This window comes from Typopeltis vanoorti, chromosome 25, assembly GCF_054136105.1.
Source record: "Typopeltis vanoorti isolate ZY-2024b chromosome 25, IOZ_Tvanoo_1.0, whole genome shotgun sequence".
NCBI classification, from domain to species: domain Eukaryota; kingdom Metazoa; phylum Arthropoda; class Arachnida; order Uropygi; family Thelyphonidae; genus Typopeltis; species Typopeltis vanoorti.
This window is the reverse complement of record NC_143573.1, coordinates 4300770-4319492: the sequence shown is the minus strand read 5'-3', so window position 1 is coordinate 4319492 and position 18723 is coordinate 4300770. Positions and strand designations below refer to the sequence as shown.

At 33.1% G+C, this 18723-nt stretch overlaps 1 protein-coding gene across 1 annotated transcript in view; it reads right to left on the bottom strand.

Annotated features, from left to right (window-relative positions):
• The window catches only part of LOC150092489 (uncharacterized), a 171452-nt gene that overhangs the window by 14090 nt on the left and 138639 nt on the right, over positions 1-18723 (bottom strand). The gene's annotated exons all lie outside the window — the stretch shown is intronic.

Here is an 18723-nt window from a genome sequence, read left to right as displayed (position 1 = left end):
CAAGTCTTTGTTCAATAATATATTTTAAGCTATGGTAATAAGTAAAGTACTTGCAGCATTTCCATTTTATAATATTGCTACCAATATGACTAAATGTTTAAAAAAATCAGATTTATACAAGACGTTGAATATATTAATTAATAAATAGTCCTGATTATTCTTGACAGTGACAAGGTTTCATTATTGCTATCATCATTATCATTGAAGTCAGTCTGCTGTTTTTTGTTTAGGTAGATTACTTAGCAAGTAGTGATATTTTTTAAAAAAAATATTACTGATATTTAAAATAATTGGCATAAAATATGGTTCAACTATCAATAGAAAACAAATTAGGAATCCCTATTTTATACAAACACAGTCATTATTCTGTTACAAAATTTTTGATGGCGATTTGATTTAAGCCTGTCATAATTCTAATTTTCTCATAGAAATTTTAAATTATTTAAAAAAAATAAATAAATAAATCTTGGTCAAATTATTAGAACTTAAGATTCACAATGAATCACATTTGGTTGAACTGAAAAGCTGAAATTTTCAGCCCCCACCTCCACTTAATGAATTTGATATTCACATGTAGAAAAATGGAAAACATAAATTATAAAAAATAAATGCAGCATATGGAATTTTTATGTAGCATGTTTGAAGCAGGTCAATCTGTGAATTATGTGTAGTGATATTTCTGTTTATTTATTGTAAAATTCAATATTATAAAGTGTTTTGTATAATGTTTTATGTTGAAATAGTATGTTTAGTGATTTGTGACCCATCACAAAGAATACTCGATTATGTGTATATTTTTGTTTAATAAATGCCTTTTTTTATCTAACATTAAAAATATTATATGTTTCTTAACTATCCCATTCCATTATAGCAAATTATATATTAATATAAAGTATGTTATAATTAAAAAAAAAAAACGCTTGAATTATTTTTCTGTCATCAGTGCTTAAGCATCACTGTAAAATATAATTCAAGATGCATTGAAATTTAGCTTCCATTTTGTTTTAAAAAAAATAGGTATATCAAGTTTATAAATAACAGTATAATATCATCATCATCATCTTCAAATCTCTGTTATGTATCCTCAGGAGGTGTACAAGATAATTATGATAGCACTACATGAAAAATTTACACCATTACTAACTACCAATCAACAATTTTCCTCAAAATCAGTCTGTTACCTGTCAAGACTCCAACATTATCAGATCTTATATTTCTGTCTTTTAAGGCAGTTTTACTGTATCAATTCTTGGCCATCAACATCTTGGTCTTCCTCTGGGTATTTTCCCTGCCAAACTGACAAAGAATACTTGTTTCGCTAATTTTTCCTCTCCCATTCTGTTTAAGTGACCATACCACCTGAGATTAGCTCTACTAACATTCCTGAATGATAACAATGACAAGTTCTTTCTTAATATCATAAGTTTTAATGTGATACTGCTATTGATGCCATCTGTTCACTGCACTAATATTTCTTGGAACTCTTATATCAGAGGTCTTTAGTCAAGTGTTATATTTCTGACCCAGCTTTCAAATCCATAAGTTAAAATTGGTTTGAACATTGTCTGTTCTACAGCTAATTTAGTCTTTTGGCTAATTTATTCAGTTGACTTCCTACCATACCGGCTTTGTTAATTCTGCTGTCTATTTCCAAATTTAATTTGCCATCTTCACTAAAATTGTGCCTGAATAGCTGAAATGTTTTACTTGTTCTATAGGTTCTCCATTCAGGATGCAGTTGATGTTTTGAATGTGTTTGCCTATTTTCATTGTCTTTGTCTTTTTAATGCTGATTTTCATACCAAATTTATTACAGCAGCTATTAAATTTGGTCAGGGAATCCTGCAGACTTCATCTGGATTTATTTAGGAGTATAACATCATCTGCATAAAGTAAGAAGCTGAGATTAATATCTCCAATTTTGATATCAAGTTTAATATCGCTTTCCTTTAAAATGTGATCTATATAGATGATGAATAACAATGAAAATAATGTACACCCTTGTCACACACCTGACATAATATCAAACCATCTTCCTGTGCCTCCTTCAATTCTAACTGCTGATTTACAACTCCAATAGAGATTGTGTTGCTTGATATATTATCTCGTTTACACCATATAACTGTAGTGTTTTGAAGTGCTTTCCTCTTGCCCCCCTTGTCGTATGCCTTTTACAGAACAACAAAACTTAAATACAAATCCTTGTTAAATTCCCGACATTTCTCTTAAAGTGAAAAACTGATTCTGACAACCTCTATTTGACCTGAATCTAGCTGCTTCTTCCAGTTTTTCTGTCACAATTTTTCTTAGCTGTTTCTCAAGTATACTTGCATAAATCTTACACTCAGTAGAAATCAGTAGAGAAATGTCTATGCAATTTTCACATTCAGCTTTATTCCCTTTTTTTTATATATGGGACCTCTGAGAGCTGTACTCCAATCATCTGGAATTCGACTCTCTTACCAGGCCTTCTGAATTATGTAATGTAGCTACTGGAAAATGTTTATACCTCCATATTGCATTTCTGGCCAAATTTCATCTACTCCAGCTGCCTTTACACATTTCAGGTTTTTGATTTCTGCTTCAAGTATGGATAAGTATTTCTGATGGAAGTATTCTACCATCATGCCAGCACTACTTGTTTAATTATCAGTCTTTCCAGGTAATTACTCCAAACATCTAGAATACCTTTATCTTTAGTTTTCATGTCACCTTTATCATCTCTGAATCCTTTTACAGTACTTTTTCCAACATTTCTAAGCTTTTTCAGTAGCCTACAACCTGCCTGATATTTATTGTCTGTGGTCTTCCCATGACTTTTGTTTAGCTAGTTTTACACAGTGTTTTTCTTTCTTACATTTTTCTCTGTGTTTTCTAAGAGCCAGCTGACTTACTTGCCAGGAAGTTTTGATATGCTTTCTTCTTTTCCTTCACTGCCTCTTTAACTTTCTGAGTCCACCATGGAGTTCTCATTTTTCTCTCCTTACAGACAATCTCACCACATGCCTCTCTGGCTGAATCAATCAATGTTTTCTTCAATGATGTTTGTGTATTTCAGTCTACAATTCATGTCTGAAAGCTACTCAACCTTGACTTCTTTTAAAACTTTCTTAAACGCACTCTTTTTCGATATGAAATTCAGTTTTATCCTGATCAAAACTAAATAGTGATCACTTCCTATTTCAAATCTTCTCTATACTTTTTTGCCCTGAACAAGTGTGAAAATATCACTATCAGCTATCAATGAGTCTTTTCTTATTTCTTCTCTCCATGCCAATTTGTGCGCATTTTTATGTTGGAACATGGTGTTAGTAATAACTAACCCATGTCCTGAACAGAAATCCAGCAGGCATTTACCTTTATTATTACCTTTGCACCTTTCTCCAAATTTCCCCGAAACTTTTCCTATATGTCTGGTAATCATTTCCTACTCTGCTGTTTAGAGCGCCAACAAGGACCTACTTTTCCTTTTTCATAGATCATGGGCACAAATAAGTCTCATTGTCCAGTTCCTCATTTTGATATTTATTTGCATCACTACTTGATATTGCCTGTCATTCAAGAAGATTAGCCTTGTATTGAATACTATAGCTACTCCTTCTTTTCCCTGATTATAATAGTTTGTATTTATTGCTTAGAAAGATCTCACTAGTTTTTTTGTCTTTTTTGTTTCAGTCACCCCTATTATGATCTGGTACTTATCCAATTCTTCTGCTAGTTCCATGTCTTTGCCATTCAGGCCTCTTATGTTGATAGTACTGATCTTGAACTCTGGTGAAGTTGAGTTGGGATGTGTTTCAGGATTTGTTCTAGTTACTGACTTTTCACTGTTTGCCATAGTTCAATAATGAAAACAACGGGGGGCTTGTTGAACTAAGCGATGTCCCAACTGGCATGAAATTCTGTCATGTTGTACCATCATTTTACATTGTGGTCTAAGCTAATAGGAATACAATTTGATTGGCTAAATCCCAAATTGCCATTCCATCCTCATTCCTACTGTATCCTGGTAGATACCTAACAGTGCACTACGAGAAGGTGAGGATGGGACATTAGGTCAGAAGCCCCAGTCGGTTCTCCACATTCCTTAAAAGGTTACATGGAGGTCTCCTCCCAGTTATACAGCTTTAACCCTTAAGCACCCCATAGTAGTACAATATTTAATGTGTGTGTTTATAAATTTTAATGTGATAAGAATTACAGCAGATCACTTGACATCTGACATTCCTCTATTAGTAAATCTGTTGGGTTTGCAGAAGTAAATAAGCACAAAAAAATGCCAGTTGTTTTGTAATTAAGAAATATTATAGATCTATTAATTGCACGTTATTTAATAAAATATAATAACTAAATGCTGGGCAGGGACAATTTGTTCATCTTGTTTCTGTTCTGCATTGAGTGGTGGGCATGCCAAAATCAGGGTGAATGTGTTTCCATTCAAAACAAAAGCAATGTAGAAGTGGAAAACAATATCAGTTTGTTTCAGAATATATTAGAAACCAATAACTAATAGAAATTCTTTATTTGTTTCGTATATTGAAATTAATAAAAGGTGTAAGGAATTATATTTGAAGTGAGATTAATGTGAAATGAACCATGCATGAAGGATTGGCATATTCAAAAAAGAAATCAAGGTGTGCATAGAAATATATCTGTCACAGACAAATGAATTTACTTTTGTAATATTAGGTCTATCCAGTAAGGGTGTTCTGGGACAGAATGAATTGCACATCATCCTATAATCTCTAGACGTGCATGTCCACATTCATTATATACATATTTTTTTTTTAACAAGATAAGAAATTATGGGGGAGGGACAACTGAAGAAAGGAAGAGATGTTTGTTGCAAAATATAATGAACCAATAATAAACAGCACCTATATATGTATATATAGGTGCTGTTTGTTAATAATTAGAGATTTACTTTTATTTATATAGAGAATTTTTATATTATTAATCCTACCGGCTGCACCATTGTTTAAATATAGGATTTTTATTAATTTAATCCTGTATATAGAAATGATCTCTGTTCAACAATTATTTTTAATTTATTTCCGAGTGTACCTATATGCACAAGGGTTCACTCCGAGTGGTGCAATGACCTCTTTTTACTATTGCTTTCAGAATCCAATTAAATCACTAACTCAAGACCAAAATAAACACATTTAATAAAACAAAAACAATATATATATATATATACACTTCAAACAAATTTACAAAACTATAACTAACTACAGAATTAATTGGATCCAAGGCCTTTTTAAAAATAAATTTACACTTAAGACTAGACTAAACACTTCGTTTTCACAATGACAAAGTGTTCATAGCCAGTTTCTCTCTCTGGCAAGGCCCTTTTCCAAAGACACATGACTTTATTCTTCATTTTCACAGGATTCTTTCTCATCACTCATGTAGCACACATTAATTCTTCCTGACTCAATTCTGTCTCCTTTTCAATTGAAATAATAGTTGGATCCAGTGTCTTTAAGACAGATGAAACTTCCTAATCAGAGTTTTCTTGAACATTCCTTAAATAGCAACTACTTCTTATATTCACTAATGTTTATTGACAGCCTTAACTCTTCCACTTTAAAAGAATTTACAGTTCTACGATTCCCTTTTTGGAACCTCCTATAAATCTTCCAATTAGCATTTCCTCCAATATTCCTTTTAAAACGTCTATAACAATATGTCCCTTTTATTTATCAATACTTATTCCACTTTAAAACTTCATAGTTCCATTAAATATCTTTCTAAATATATATATATATATATATATATAATAAAAGGTTTAATGACTATTACCGAGAGAAAAGATGACAAGATATATTTTAAAAAGATACTACTAATTTACTAGTTTCGTTACATGAACATCCTCAGGTATCACAATCAAAGAAGTATATAAAAAATTATACTTGTTCTGTTAGTAAAATTTTAAGTCTCTGTAATTTTTTATATGCTTCTTTGATTGTGATACCTGAGGATGTTCATGTAATGAAACTAGTAAACTAGTAGTATCTTTTTAAAATATATCTTGTCATCTTTTCTCTCGGTAATAGTCATTAAATCTTCTTTTATAATATTCCAACCAAGTAAAAATGAATTTTGAAAAAAAAAAAAAATATATATATATATATTGGTAGCTTAGTAAATGACATAAAGAGGCATATCCATCAACATACACTTACTTCATACCTGAATTATGTGGGTGTTGATGGAATGCTAACTGAGCAAATCAACCTGAACATAAATATTTTGTTGGAGATCACCAAATGCAGTACTCTTCTTGTAAAACACAGGATTCATCTTTATGGATTTTGACTCAATTACATTTCTGCTTTCAAGAAGACTAGAATGAAAGTGGCCTTGTAGTGAAAACCATCATACTCTCCCCCCATTCTGCAAAACAAAGAAGTGTTACTGTACCACTAAATACATAAAGATGCCAAGAAATTATATTCTTGGTTTCATCCTTTATACATGTGTAAGCAAACAAAGATTGCTTGCAAAGTCACTTCACAACTGGGCTACTTGTATATAGAGGCTAACTGACTTAACATCGATTGCCTTAGTATCCCATAATGCAATGCACATATCTTTATGGATATGTACACTGCTATGTATTATGGGAAGGGCCACTACCCAGACTGGTTTTGACATTTATTGAGGCCTCATCAGTGGGAGCCAGACCCAGAAGTGATACCAACGTTGAAGTAATGCAAAAGTCATATTTCCATATACAAGCAGTGAAAAGGTGTCACACCTTATTACTAAAATAGCCTCTAAATAGAAGTAGCCCAGTCGTGAAGTGACTTCGCATGCAAACTTTGTTTGCTTACACTTGGATAAAGGATGAAACTAAAAATATAATTTCTTGGCATCTTTAATTTATAATATAACTGAAAAACTAATTTTCCCATGTATAATAATAAACACTCATCCTGCAAAACACATTGATTACCCTATCATCGGAATGGATTGGCCTTCTTCTGACATGTGCAGAAGTGTCGAGGGGTCTCATATCTGTGGTCGCACAGTATTATATTTTTATTTTATAAAAGTAACAATGCCTGTGGTATTGTGTGTTCATCACACAATGATGAACCGAGTGAAAAAACTTTCAACATCTGTCTCTAATCTAAAGTATTTTAGTAATACTCAAAAGTCATATACAAGTGAAAAGGTGTGACACCATTTGACTTGTATGTGGAAATATGATTTCTGCATTATTTCAACCTTGGTATCACTTCTAGGTGGTGGCCTTTCCCATAATGAATAGCATTATAAATGTCCATAAGGGTATATGCATCATTGCATTATGAGATACTAAGGCAATTGATGTAAAGTCATTAGCCTCTACATACAAGTTAGTTGTGAAGTGACTTCACATGCAAACTTCGTTTGCTTACACTTGGATAGAGGATTAAACAAAGAATATAATTTCTTGGCATCTTTAATTAATGGTATAACCAAGTGAAAGAAACTTTCAACCACTACAACCTATTTCAAAAAATTTATGAGAAATTTATTTGAGGAATATCCAATAATCTTACGTTCAGTCCTTTTATTCCTCTAACCCAAGAAAGAAAGGACTTTAGTTTTTTTTTAGTTTATTTCTGAGAAAACTAAAAAAAAAAAAAAAGGTGTGGGGTAATAAAGGTGAAAATAAAAATTGTGAAGCTTTATGTAAAATTTGTATTTTGAAACTTGCTAATATATGCCAGAAACTCTATTTGATCAAGAAATTATGTGAAATGTAATATTATATTATATTATATTACAGAATCTTGAATTTTGTTTTGTAAAGAAAATCAAAAAGGTACTACTGTCCGGCCATAGAAGAAAGGGCCGTTGTTGGCAATGTGCCAAGAAGAGTCAATTCATGTTGAAGGGCAGAAAGGAATAAAGCGATGTACTAATTCTTTACCAACATGCCAAATCACGTGCTTTATACGCAAAATTTTCCAATTGTTCTACAAGCAAAATAGTTATAACTTTAAGAAATAGAATTTTCATAAAAGAAAAGCTAATTTTCCAATAATAAACGCTCATCCCGTGAACCACATTGATTACCCTATTATTGGAATAGATTGGCCTTCTTCTGACATGCACAGAGGTGTTGAGAGGTCTGTCTCGTATCTGTGGTCTCACAGTATTATATTTTTATTTTATAAAAGTAACAATGACTGTGGTATTGTGTGTTCATCACACAATGATTGTATTTTTGATGGCTGGGAGATAAGAATGGAAATTGTATCCTTAATTTTAACATTGTATTCACTATCACTATATAAAATCATTGTATTTCGTATTATCAGTTCACTGTAATGAACTGATAATGTGAAATGTTGTATCTTCCATTCCCTTTCCGAAGCCAACGTTTTATTAATTTTTTTTTAAAAATTCAGTAGTATAAGATATCATGCTCATTCATAATGCGCGGTTTAACCCTATATGACTAGAGTTTTAAGGGAAAGGGGGAAGAATTCAATTGATTTTAATGATTGCCTTGTTTTCTTTGGTTATTTTTGCAGATAACATAGAACGATAAAATCATAAAACTGAAATATCGCTAGGCATTCATATATATTTCACGTACTATACGAATTTTGAAAAGCACTTTTTTTTTTAATGGCTTGAATTATACATTAAGACAGCTCACAAATACTAATTTTACATATAAAATTTGTACCCAAACAACATCTGATATATATAGATCATCATCGTCTGAGCAATTCAGGTGTAGACTTTTTATGTCCTGTTCCTGTTCTGCAGATAAAGTTGATCTTTCTACCTCAATCTTGGACGTCCACAGTCTCTTCTTCCTGTAGGCTTATATTTATATGCTAATTTGGGGATCCTATTGTTATTCATCCTTTCTATGTGGTGTAGCCAATTTTGCTGATTTTCTTCTATTTCTTGTATGATGTTTTTTGTATCTAATTTCTCTTATTTCTGTGTTTTTCTTTTTATCTAAGCTAGTGAGTCCCAGGAGAGGTCTTAGAAACTTCATCTGTGCTGCATCTAGTCTTTGTTTTAGAATCCAAGTTTCACTTCCAAATTTGAGAAATGGTTTAAAGGTCATGTTATGTAATCTTAATTGAGTTTCTTTAGTCATTTGTTTTCTAAAATGTCTTTTAATTATGCCATTCATTCTATTGTAAATTTGTAGTCTTGCTTTCAGTTGTGAATCGGTATTGTATTGTGAGATTATATTTCCCAAGTATTTGAATTCTGTAACTTGTTTTATTATTTTATTGTTAAGCATAATTTTGACTTTTTGAATGGTGTTTCCACACATTGCCATAGTTTTTGTTTCAGAGATTTTCATTTAGATGATTAGTTGCAATTTGGAGTTTATCTTCAGAATTTGAAATTAGTACTTTATCGTCTGCATAAAGTATTGTATTTAGCTGTATATTATTTACTAGTTTAACTCCATCTTTGACAGTTGTTTTCCATTCTTTTAGGATTCTGTTTATATAAATATTGAATAGGATTGGAGATAAGCCACAACCATGTCTTCAGAGGTGTAGCTAGGAGGGGTGTTCTGCATCAGGTGGCACTTTGAACCTTTTTGAACTTTTGCAGTTAATTCAAGTACAGTCTTGAGAACTCATTTCCAATTATTGTAATACTACTGCGAATTTTCCTCACAATTGCTGTAGGTGTTGCTAGTTGTGAGAGGAGTTTTTCTAAATAAAATAGATTAAGCCTTTCTTTTAGTGTTACACGGTGATCAGCATTCATTTTTGAAATTATGGATTCTACAACCATGTTAAAATAACTCCTTTATTATCCCAACGTTTCGGTCTTCATATCAAGATCATCATCTGGAGCATACATAAATATACAAGACAAGCTGCGTTACATTTCAAACCGTAAGCTAGAGAAACAATGATTTGATCACATGCTACTCACTGGCATGACCTCTAGTGAAAACAACAGGAGCCACCAATCACCGACAGGTAACAATAATATAGTTAACCTATCCAACCACACTTTAAACAAAGATGAAATCTCGATACTTAACAAAGGTTTAAATTATGCCATAGCACCCAAATCGATAAACAAACTTGAATTTATTTGTAATATTGAAAGAGGCCTAAGATTCATCCCAAATAACATAGCAGAAAAAATACATTTAGAAACTGCCAGCATTTTAACTCATAACAAAACAATAACAAGCAACCTAACTCAACACGAAATAACAGCGATAAAATCACTAAAGTCAAATCCGAACATCTTAATAACCAGAGCAGATAAAGGAAGTGCCACCATTATCTTAAACCGAACCACTTATGTGGAAAAAATGAATCTGCTGGTCTCGGACAATAACACATACAAATTAGTTAACTATAACCCAACTAATAGAATCAAAAAGAAAACAGAGAATCTACTTAAGTCAATTACCACATGGCCCGAAGATACTGTCAAAAAACTATTTCCACACTACCCTCGTTCCCCGAGAATTTACGGGCTACTGAAAATTCACAAAGAAAACACACTGTTACAGCCTATGATCGAAGGGATTGATAGCCCGACTTATCACTTAGCCAAAAAATTAGTAGCAACACTCAAGGAGTTGGTAGGGCATTCCCCCTCCTATATCAAAAACACACAACACTTCATAAACATCATCAAAGACATTATATTAGAAAAAGATGATCTATTGGTCAGTTTTGACATCTCTGCCCTCTTTACGAATGTCCCAATCAATGACACAATTCTTCTTTTACAGAACAAATTTCCTCCAGATATCACGGCACTCTTTGCGCATGTATTACATTCTGGTTATTTTGTATGGCAAAATGCTTTCTACCTACAAAAAGAAGGCACAGCCATGAGCTTGCCATTATCTCCCCCCCCCCCCCCCCCCCGATTGCTAACTTTTATATGGAACATTTTGAACAACTTGCTCTAGGTTCCTCCCCTTTAAAACCCAAAGTTTGGCTCAGATATGTTGACGATGTTTTCGCAATTTGGTCTCATGGCCGCTAGATACTTTCCTTAGCCACCTAAACAAGCAACATAAACGTATACAGTTCACAATTGAGATTGAAAAACATAACACACTGCCATTTCTAGATACACTTGTCACACGTCTTCCCTCAGGCAATCTTTCCTTCACTGTTTACTGGAAACTGACACATACTGGCCAATATATACACATAAACTCCTACCACCACCCAACACAAAAACTAGGTGTCATAATTATCCTAAAAAACAGGGCTCTGAAGATCTGCTCCAGTGAACAGGCACTGAAAAACAAATTTAAAGTGATCAGTAATACTTTTCAAAAAAATGGATACAGCCAAAACACTATTAACAAAATTCTCTACAAGACCTCAATAAAAAAACAAAGACAAACCAGACTACAGTAAAACTATAACCATTCCCTACATTAAAGGGACATCAGACAAAATAAACAGAGTACTACAAAAATACAACCTCAAAGCCACCTTTAAACCTCCTACAAAACTAAAAAGCTTACTCAACTCATCCAAAGACCCACTCCCTCTGCTGGCCGACCCTGGAGTATATCGTATTTACTGCACCCGCAACATACCATACATAGGAGAAACAGGATGCACAATTCTGATCAGACAAAATGAACATAAACGACACATGAAATATAATAATTATGGTGAAGCTGGCCTTTCTATCATGCTCTGAACACCTTACATAGAATTGACTGGAAAAGCACTAGTTGTCTACATCACACCAAAACATGGTATGAACGCAAATGTAAGGAAGCTTGTTTGTGAGATCATTATCGACCACCCCAATCTAAACAATAATGATGGTCTAAAAATCCCATACATATGGAAGGCATATATTCGTCCCATGAAACCTTCCTCTCTAAGAACAACTATAAATAGGACTCTAGAAAATCCAGGATCCTAAATCTAAAGTAACTAATACTGAAAAATAGGACATCGCTGTTAGGGAAAAAAATCTATAAGAAAGTTTATTCATGTTGTAATTTATAATTTTTTTTTTTTTTAAATCAAAAATAACAATTGTAATAATAGAAATAAGACATCACTGTTACTGGAAGGAAAACCATCTGCAAGCAAGAATGGTTATTCATGTAATCAAAAATTAAATTAGCTTGATGTAATTTTTTTTTTTTTTTTTTCACTAGAGGTCATGCCAGTGAGTAGCATGTGATCAAATCATTGTTTCTCTAGCTTACGGTTTGAAATGTAATGCAGCTTGTCTTGTATATTTATGTATGCTCCAGATGATGATCTTGATATGAAGATTGAAATGTCGGGATAATAAAAAGAGTTATTTTAACACGGTTGTAGAATCCATAATTTCAAAAAAAAAAAAAATAAATAAATAAAATAGATTAAGACTTACCTATATTATTATGAAATAGACTTCACCAATGTTTCCCCCTAATTTTTTTGCTGTGAGTGTGTGCAGAAATTTGTGTGTGCGCGCAAAATTTGCCTTCTTTTGAAAAGTATGTGCGCACCCATACGAGTCACCATACTGATCATTTAAGCAAAAAGGTTAAAAGATTTTAGTTCACTCTTTACCTTCTGGTGTCAATAGGACATCAGCCAGGTCACCCCAACTCCCCACCGTGTTCCCACACATGGCAGTAGCCTCCTCAGTAAGCAGTCAGAAATCACAATTCACAAGCCTTGGGCAGGACTCGATGCGAGGCCAACACAATACAGACTGTACTAGATAGGATTCTAAGTGTGTGTATTATTACCATCACCAAGTAAGTTGTGTGACATCAATCACAGAGCTAACATAAATATTTTATATGTATTTAATATTGATCTGATTAGAAGTAAAAAAAAAAAAGATAACACTAGTGACTGATTGCCTTTAATTAAATTTTCTAACTTTGCAAATAACTCTAAGCATTCATAATAAGTCCGTTACTAATTCTCATCTTGTTTAGTTCTAGCTTCTATCTCTTTATTTTTTCTCGCTTCTGTCTTTGGCATTCACCCGCTCTTTATACACACTATCTAAATTAATTGAATTTCCATATAATTGGTAACTTTTCACTCTCATTAGCATATCCAAATGTCATTCTCCTAAACTGTTTCTAAGTTGGTTTTTTATTTGATTCATTAGACTAAAACCTCGCTCACAGTCTGCACTAGATGCAAGGAAGGTTCCTCCAATATCCATCAACTTTGCCAAATCACAAAACTGCTCATTTTGAAGAGCAAATACAACCATTTGTGTAAAATTTTATATCATTTTGCATTTAATTTTTTCTTGTACAGAAAATTTGAAATCATTAAACTGACTAATTATTTCTGTAGTATCATCCAGAAAATCATGATATTTAAGACAAAGGGTATTAACATGTTCACTACCAAATGAGAAATCACAATGTGAAATAGAGGAGATCAAACACTGACCATTCTCATTCTCAGGGAATCTGTCCTCTAAATGTGCACATAAAAAATTTATAAAATTTAACAGGGGCCTAGTATCTACTGGTTCAGTCTCTTCTTGTTTAAGTAAAGCATTTACTCTGTCACTCCAGCAAGCATCACCTTCTAAATACTGATTCCTGATTTTGTTAATCTTCCCTCTAGCAAAATGATGACTGTCTAGTGGTGTAAGGTTACTCCTTTGTAAGATTTTGCACAGGGAAGCCATTTCTTCAAAAACATCACTTAAAACATTAACAGCTACTTTGAATGTCACATTGGTTAATTTATTGTGACAATAATTAACCATGAACCTGAGATGTAAATAAACCGCATGCCATTCTCTATGCTACTTAAAAATTACACATTTAAGCCACACCCCTTTCACTTTGGCATCAAATCGCTAACCTCAAATAGGGTTACTGTTAATAATTTATAAGTTTTGTGCAACTTCAAGAAAATAATAAAAAATGTGAGGTTATAGGCTTGAGCGTTGCCGAGTTACAATATTTGTTAAAGAATTTATAGGTTAATTTTTAGGTGGAACTTCTTTAATTAATAAATTTTAATTTCATCTTGAAAATCTAGTGTGCGCATATTTTTTGCTTTGTGTGCTACTTGTAAAACGTGTGCGCATGCACATGTGCACAGCTTAGAGGGAACATTGGACTTTGCCAATGTCATCGATTTTGCTAACAGAAAAGCAAGAAAAATAACATTTTAGAATGTTGAAATTATTAAAATTATAAAGTTTTACTTCAAAAATAAACATAGTGTTTTAATTTATTTCCATATACATTGTTTTGACTTTTTGTAGTATTTTTGGTGTGTATTGAGAGGGGCGGCAAACTCAGGGACTGCCACGGACAGCAAAAGCTCTAGTTATACCACTGCATGTCTTACTCCTTTATTTATAGTTATAGGTTCTGATGATGCTCCATCTGCAAATTTTTGTTTCTCTGTACAGACTTTTTATTGCATTAATTAATTGAGAGTTATTTTATGACCTTGTAATCTTTTCCAGAGTAGATTTCTGTTCAAGTTATCATACGTCTTTTCGTAGTCAATAAATAGAAGAAAAGTGGCTGATTAAATTCTTTTCTTTTTTCTATGATCTGTTGCATTGTGAAAGAGACATCTGGGCATCCTCTCTCTCTCTCTCTCTCTTTTCTAAATCACACTGTTCTTCTTCTAAATAATTTTCTGTATATTTAATTAGTCTGTTCTTTAAAATGTTTGCATATAGTTTAGATGCTATCATTAAGAGAGTAATGCCTCTGTAATTTCCACATTTGTCCTTGGGACCCTTTTTTGCTAATATTTATTACTGCTCCAGTTTCCCATTCTTTTGGGATCTTTTGATATTTCCAGATATTATTGAAGAGTTTAAGTAGGTTTTCTTTTAAGCTATTGTCTGCATATTTAAAGAGCTCAACTCATATTCCATCCTATAGATATATATTGAAAATTTTTTAAAAATTTTCCCACCTGAGATGCAGTGAGCATATTAAAAGGGGTTGGGGATTTAGGTACTAAAAAAGAAACTATAACTTTACCAGATGTTATTTTAATTTCTGTTAGTATATGGATTTTATTAACTTTATCATTGATTATTGCAACTATAATTTTGTATCCTCCCTTTTATTTCATTTGTCAATAACTGGAATGCCAGGAAACATGACATAGAATAATAAGTAAATACAGTATGGTGTCCCAACTTATTTCAAAAAATTATAAGAGAAACTTATTTTCGGAATTTCCAACAATCTTACGTCCAGTCCTTACATTCCTCTTACTTTTTATAAAGTAGTCAGTTTACTTAATGAAGTTTAGTTAAGGTATCATTGGTTGTTATGTACAAATCCTAAAACTTACCCCAATTCAACATCAACATCACCAGATTTCAAGATCGGTACTATCAACATAAGAAGCCTGAATGGCAAAGAAATAGAGCTAGCTGAGGAATTGGATAAGTACCAGATCAACATAATAGGGGTGACTGAAACAAAAAAGACAAAAACCACTGAGATCTTTCTGAGCAATAAATACAAAATGTTATATTCAGGCAATGACAATCAAGGAAAAAGAGTAGCCATAGTATTCAACACTAAATACAAGGCGAATCTTCTTGAATGGCAGGCAGTCTCAAGTAGAGTGAAGTGGGCAAATATGAGAATGGTGAACTGGACAATGAGACTTATTTGTGCCTATGGGCTCACAGAAGGTTCTACTAAGGTAGAAGTGGAGGAATTTTTTGAGGCTTTAGAGAAAGCAACTGACACAATGAAAAAGAAAAAGTTGGTCTTTGTTGGGGATCTAAACAGCAGAGTAGGAAATGATTGTCAGATATACAAAAATATTTTGGAAAAATTTGGAGAAAAGAGCAAAGCTACCCATTGGATTTTTGCTCAGGACATGGACTGGTTATTACTAACACAATGTTCCAACATAAAAATGTGCACAAATTCACATGGAGAGAAAGGCAAGGAATAAGAAAAGTCTCAATGACTATGTTATTGTTGAAAGTGATGTTTTCTCACTGGTACAGGACACCAGAGTGTACAGAGCATTTGAAATTAGAAGTGATCACCATTTAGTCTTGAGCAGGATAAAATTAAATTTCATATTGAAAAGAAGAACATGTAAGAAAGTTTTAAAGAGAATAAAAGTTGAGCTGCTCTCAGATGTGAACTGTAGACTAAAATACACAAATATTATTCAAGAAAAAATGAAAGAGTTTGAGAGCAGGAACAAAACTTTGGAGATTCAGTGGCAAGCCTTGAAGAAAACACTGATTGATTCAGCCAGAGTGGTATGTGGTGAGGTTGTCTGTAAGGATAGAAAAATCAGAACTCCTGGTGGACACAGAAAGTTAAAGAGGCAGTGAAGGAAATGAAGAAAGCATATCAAAAGTTCCTGGAAAATAAGTCGGCTTGTGCTCTTAGAGAATACAGAGACAAATGTAAGAAAGCTAAAATCTGTGTAAAACTGGCTAAACAAAAGTCATGGAAGGACTTTGGCAAAAACATAGAAAATAAATATCAAGAAGGTGGCAAGATATTCTGGAGGTTGTTGAAGAAGCTCAGAAATGGAGGAAAGAGTGCTGTAAAAGGAATTAGAGATGATAAAGGTGACATGAAAAACTGGAGAAAAAGATATCCTTGGAGTATGGAGTAATTACTTTGAAAAACTGCTAAATGAAACAAGCAGTGATGACAGCACAGTGCTAAGAAACACTGACAGGAATGAAGTCAGGAATATATATCCATACTTGAAGTAGAAAAAGCCATCAAAAGCCTGAAATGTGGAAAGGCAGCAGGAGTAGATGATATTCGACCAGAAATGGTCAAGTATGGAGGTATAAAAGCCGTACAGTGGCTGCACTACATAGTTCAGAAGGCTTGGACAGAGGGACGAATTCCTGATGATTGGAGTAGAGCTCTCATAGTACCCATATATAAAAAGGGAAATAAAACTGAATGTGAGAATTACAGAGGCATTTCATTATTGAGTGTTCCTGATAAGATATATGCAAGTATATTTGAGAAACCGTTGAGAAGGATTGGGGAGAGAAGCTTGGTGAAGAACAAGCAGGATTCAGGCCAAATAGAGGCTCTCATGATCAGATTTTCACTTTACGATAGATAGTTGGGAATTCATGGGAATATAACAAACATCTGTATTTAAGTTTTGTAGTTCTGGAAAAGGCATATGACAGGGTGCCAAGACAGAAGCTATTCCAAACGCTACAGTTATATGGTGTTGATGGGACATTATATCAAGCAATACATAAGCCTTCATTTGAGTTGTAAGTCAGCAGTTAAAATTGAAGGAAGTATAGGAAGATGGTTTAATGTTAAATCTGGTGTCAGACAAGGATGTACATTATCCCCCTCTCTTATTGATTATCTATATGGATAACATTATGAAAGAAAGTGGTATTAAACCTGATATCAAAATTGGAGGTGTTAATCTTTGCTTTATGCAGATGATGTTATACTTCTAAATAAATCCACTACAAGTCTGCAAGATTCCCTGACTAAATTGAATAACTGTTGTAATAGATGTGGTATGAAGGTCAGCATTAAAAAGACAAAGACAATGAAAATAGGCAGAAACATTGAAAATATCAACTGCATTGTGAATGGAGAACCTATAGAAGAAGTAAAACATTTCAGCTACTTAGGCATGATTTTTAGTGAAGATGGTAAGTTAAATATTGAAATAGACAACAGAATCAACAAAGCTAGTATGGTAGGAAGTCAACTGAATAAATTTATATGGAATAAGATAGAAATTAGCTGTATACAAGACAATATGTAAACCAATTTTAACTTATGTGTTTGAGAGCTGAGTTAGAAGTAAAACACTTGACCAGAGACTGCAGATATGAGAGTCCTGAGAAAGATTAAAGGCATGAACAGATGGCATCAATGGCATTATCATATTAAAAACGAGGATATTATGAAAGAACTTGGTATTGTCAGCATCGAAGAATGCATTAGCAGAGCTAATCTCAAGTGGTATGGTCACTTAAGCAGAACGGGAGAGGAAAGATTAGCAAAACTAGTATTCTCTGCCAGGTTGGCACAAAAAGACTCAGAGGAAGACCAAGATATAGTTGGATCGATACAGTAAAAAGTGCCTTAGAAGACAGAAATATAAGACCTGATAATATTGGAGTCTTGACATTTAACAGACTGATTTGAAGGAAAATTATAGATAGGAACTTAGTAATGATGTAAATTTTCCATGTAGTACTGTCATATCCTGTACACCAGGGGTTCCCAATCCTATGCCCACAGGCACCATGGCACCCGTCGACCAATTTGTGTGTGCCCGCTGCTGTTCAACCGTGTGCCGTATAGTTTGAAATAATCAGGCAACAATTCATGGCATGCTATGATTTAATTTAACTTTCTGTGTCCACCAGGAGTTCTGATTTTTCTATCCTTACAGACAACCTCACCACATGCCAGACGCATGATTTAATGACACATGACGAGTATTAAAAGCATACAATGTAAAGTAGACACGCATTAGAAGTTGTTCATTCCTGTTTAAGAACTGGAATATCGTCATATTCTCCTAATTATGAAGCACTGGCCAATGAAATGCAATGCCAAAGATCACACTAACTTACATATATACATTTAAATTTTTAAGTAATAAAACATTTGATTATAATGTAAACTTTGTATGTATTCATTTAACAAAAGAATTCAAAAAATTTTCTTGAAAAAATAGATGGTGTCCGTCACCCTACCTGTATTTTAAAATGTGCTCTAGGAAACGAAAAGGTTGGGAA